Source organism: Micromys minutus, assembly GCF_963924665.1.
Source record: "Micromys minutus genome assembly, chromosome: 11".
NCBI classification, from domain to species: domain Eukaryota; kingdom Metazoa; phylum Chordata; class Mammalia; order Rodentia; family Muridae; genus Micromys; species Micromys minutus.
In genome coordinates this window covers 25,994,728-25,999,792 of record NC_137980.1, presented here as the reverse complement: position 1 = coordinate 25,999,792, position 5,065 = coordinate 25,994,728, and positions in this window count along the sequence as shown.

Below are 5,065 nucleotides of genomic sequence, written 5' to 3'. Positions count from 1 at the left end.
TCAAAATAACCAAGTACCCCCAGAAGTAACACCCTTCCTCCAGAAAAGCGACACCTGGTCTTGCCACTCCCTAGGAGCCTGTGAAGGCCATTTTCATTCCGATCACCAAAGCCATCCACAAACATTCATTCAGTCTGCAAGAAAGGGCAGCTGCCTGGCAGATGCACAGAAATGCTCTGCAGATCCACCAGCAGGCTGGTTTGCAACAATTATCCATAAATAATTTTCCCTTTAAGCTCTCAAAACATGCATGTCTATCTGCCACAAGCTGCAACTACATCAAAGGGAGCATCATAGAACCCAGGGGCTTAAAGAAATACATAAATGCAATGGAGACCACCCTGAGGTAGAGAAAGAAGGTTCTACTATCCATATGAGAATGGTGCTTTTCTTAGAAGACACTCAGTAAATGAGTTGACAGAGCCTGTAACTCTTTGTTCAGTTTTTAAGGATCTGCTTATTTACTTCTTTATATGTGTGGGCATGTCTGTGAGTGCGTGTGTGCTGGTGCATGTGTAATAGTCCTAGGAAGATGCTAAGTGTTGTCTCTCAACACATATCTTCCTTCTGTCTCTGGGAACCACCATTCCTCTTGAGGCAGCGTCTCTCCCTGAACACAGAGCTTCTGTTTTCTTGGCTGGAGCTCATGTTTTCTTTGGATTTACATAACCCAGAACACCTGGTGGCCTTCAGGTGCTGTAAGATTGCCTAATAGCCCTTCCTATTAGTTAATTCTGTGGATTATTCCACAGACAGGCTGTAAGCCACTGTGGGGTGGGGGTGTTTAACTTGCAGAAAAGTCATGTCTGTTTAAGAAATTACAGAAACTAGTTCTGACATGCATAAAATCCATACAATAAAAGCCAGTCCATTGTAGTCTTTATTGAGTTCAGAGGGGATGGAAGAGAAGGGGAAGAGGAGAGAGAGAAAGGGAAGAGAGAAGAGGGAGAGAGAGAGAGACAGAGAGAAAAAAAATATTTTTCCTAGGCAATTCAGTTCTTCAGCAAACATTGACATGGTATCCTAAATTGTTACGTTCTGACAGTGTCTGGGAATAGCGTCAGACCCTAAAGGCTCAGTTTCACATGACTGCTCCATGCCTAGCTTCAGATGTCAATTACAGGAGGTGCGTTTCCAGACTAATTCTAATTAACATGGCTATAGCTGGAGTGTTTTCCCAGGACCCTGTCATTTGCTAGACATAGAACTGAAGCAGCTTTCTTTCTGGATGACAGGTTTATTACGAGGGGTAACTGACCAGCCAAACGCAGGAGCTGGAAGATTCGGGGAACAGGAGAGTCTGTCCTGTGAATCTCAGTGAGGTTCCAGCATGCAGACACGTTCCTGATTATCTCTTTAATGTCTGGATCATAAAGCAGTGACACCAGCTGCCCCACACTCCCTGCCACAGCTGAGAGCTACCCTCACCACCATACCTACCTTCCACAATGGACCACTGACACCTCTAAGCCAAACAAAACCTTATGAGAAACTCAGGAAACTCAGGGTGCCATGGATGGGTGGAGGTGGAAGTCTCACCGGGTAAACTGTAGGCTTGGCCTCACCAGTCTGCGTAGGTGTGGCTTTCAACAGAAGGCCAGGTGTCCTTGAAAAGGGCTTGTTATAAACCACAGAAGATGCCCTCTTTCTCTTCAGGAACTGAGGACGAAACCCATAATATAAAGAACCTCCCATATGCCTAATCACTTACAATGAGGGGCTTGGAAGTTACAAGGCAGGAAACATAAATCAAAATTAAAATGTGCACTTCTTAGGCCATGGTGTCATGGCTGTATCATGTGGTAGCTGCTGGTCTATCATGGGCTCACCTGAACAATAATTCTGAGAAGGAGTCTCTCTCCTAGAGCCATGCGCACCTTATGATTCCCCATTACAAAGTTTGCTTCCTTTTTGCCTCACACTTGTGGCTGGGGATGTGAGTTGTCAGCTTCCTGCTCCAGTTGCATGCCCACTGCTTCCCACCATGATGGGTTCTCATCCCTTGGGTATATTCTATAAAAGAATGTAAATAAAATATTCAAGTTCCCTTCTCATCAGCATTTTGTGTCTAAAGAGTAAGCAGTAAGACCACTGCACGAGGGCGGAATCTGGGATGGGCACTACTGGGAGAGTGTAAATGAATGAATGCAGCTTCAAAAACTACTGGATGAGCCCAGCTGGCTTAGTGGGCAGAGGTGCTGTCACACAGGCCTTGTGACCTGAGTTCAGTCTCTGGATCCACAAGGATCCTGAGGAAGTGACTACATAAAACAACTACACAAACCTGTCCTCTGATCTGCAAATGTGTGCTGTGGCATATGTGTGCACGTGCATATGTGCACACACACACACACACACGCTCACACACTGTGTTTTAAAAAGACAATAAAAAAGAACTACTGATAGCACTAAGAAAAGACGGATTTGATTCTAAAGCACCTATTTCTTCCTTACAGGATTGAGAGGTTATGTCTAGCCTTGACGTCAGACTTGTCTAGGTTCACATCTAACTCCCTCTGGGCTGTGTGGCCTTTGGGTAGCAAAAAGAGTTTAATGGGCTTTGGCTCATCCTCTGTCAATAAGAGACACTAACACTGTCTATTTCATGGGTACCTAGGGTGGTTTTAAATAAGCCAATGCACATAAAGCTATTGAGCCTGTAGCATGTATCCCACACATACTAGTTTAAAATTATTTCCAAATAATGGCCAAACAATTCTGTCTTGTAAAATGATTTGACTGAGAAATGTTTTTCTTAATTTTTACCTCCACCTCGTGTGTGTGTGTGTGTGTGTGTGTGTGTGTGTGTGTGTGTGTAGTATGTACATGTATTATGATCTGTGTATATGTAGTATGTGTGCTGTATGTGTCTATGTGTGTGTAGTATGTGTGTGTGCTCTGTATTATGTAGTATGTATATGCCACGTATGTAGTATGTGCATGTATACATGTAGTATGTGTACTGTGTGTGTCTGTGTGTATAGTGTGTATCTGTATGTATGTGTGTATGTGTGTGTGTGTGTGTGTGTGTGTGTGTGTGTGTGTGTGTGTGTGTGTAGGTGTACTTTCACTGTGGATTTCAGGGATCCAGCACAGGTTATCAGTCTTGGGCCCTACTTTTTACCAGCTGAGCAGTCTCCTGCCCTGGATCTAAAGTTTTAAAGTCTCTTATTTTTAGGTCATTGGGCCCATTACTTTTAGGTCATTTGTCTGGTGCACATTCAGCTGCCATCACCACGTGACCTCTCAGGGAACTTCCCGTTCTTCCTGCTGCTTTAGTGGTTTTGATGGTGTCGGGGATTTCAAAGTTGTAGCTCAAGGTGGAGTTTTATGCAGCCGGAATTCACTAATGTGCTCCTGTTTGCAACAATGTTAACAACTGAAAGTTAAAACAGGATGTTTTCTATTAGTTCCTTTTCAGATCCTTTCTCTACCCTGAAAAGGCCTGGGTAGCAGAGACACTGAGCAGAGAGAGATTCTGAGTAAAACCCGATTGGTGGTTTTGACTGAGAACTTAAAACTTCACTTTCGTTATTACCAGACAGGATCAACTGACATTAAAAACAAGACAAAACAAGAATAGCAGGTTCATTCTAAAAAGTAATTTCAGCATTGGAAAAAAAAAAACATGTCATAGCCATACCTGTATAAAATACTTAATTTTAGTGTAACTATTTAAAAGTAAGATTAAGATTTTTGAAAGTTATTAAGTTAATATACAAAGTATTAGGTGTTGTTTTGGTACTTTCATACTTATTGTTCGATATAAATTCTTTACTAGCTACAGGATTCTGAGTTCAGCCTGTAGTGGGAGTTATATTGAACAAATGGTATAAACTAAAACTGGAAATCACATTAGGATTTCACAGAAGCTTCTAGACTAGGTATTGATATCCAACGTGAAGATAAAGACACAGTTTCTGCATGGGGGACAGTCCTAGACTTGATGGTGAAGCAGGTGTGTAAAACTAAATGCTGGGAGAAGACAAAAAAGAAACACAGTTTCCAGGAAGGTGCAGGCACCTGACAGAAAGTGATTAAGTATGCTGTTGAAGAACAATGACAGTTTGGGGAAGTTTTTTTTTCCTGCAGTCTACAATAAAACAATGCAACAACATTAGCATTCCCACACCATCTACAAGATATACCCCAACCTCACCCCTAAAGAATGGTCCAGGAAAAGTTGAAGTTCAAAGATGAAGAAGCAAAGGACCACATAGCTAGTCACACAGAATTTGAGCCCAGATTTGTACAGCTCCTTACCCTGGACCTTAGCCTTGTCCAGTCCAGAAATACCCATTCTGATTTCTATCACAAACAGTTGGCAGTTAAATTAGTTCACTTGTAGCTGTGTAAAGTTTAGATATAGAGCTTTCATCTGGACGCTCAAATAAAATGTCAGATTGCTCCAGGATACAGAGGGCTTGCTGAAAATGAGGCCATGAGTTCTATCCCTGGCTCAGAGTGGGAGGCAGGGGCTGGAGAAATGCACATCAGATAAAAAGACAAGATAGAATCCCAGGTTAACTAGCCAGCAGTGGCTCTTCTCTCACTGAACTCGAATTGCAGTTTGAAGATGGGAGGCTTCCAGTTTCATGTGTTTTCCAGATTCCCTCCTCCATAACTTGTGAACACCTGAGAGTCAAGGGAAGAGCCTTCATGCTTTTCTGAGACCTTCCGGACCCAGCACTCACATACCGACTGACTGCTGATTTGTCCCGTGTTTTTATAGGGAGCTAGCTGAGCGTATGGTTGTTAGTAAAGGTAACTGGAGTGAAAAGACTGAGCGTTTGTAAGCCAGCAAAAAAGACGACCATAGTGGTATGGTCCTGTGGCTTTTCGCTTAGTAACTCTCCATGTTTAACGTGTGTTATCAACCCTCTGTGTACAGTTGCAGAACTGCCCTGTCCACCCTGTTAGGTCATCACAGAGGAGATCTGGATACAGTCAGACCGCAGCTCTGAGAAGTTTTGATGGAGGCATGCACATGTCATTTCCAAACTTCAACACTCTATAGTAAAGAGTAATAATTTCAATAACTGATCTCATGTTTTGAGTGCTTACA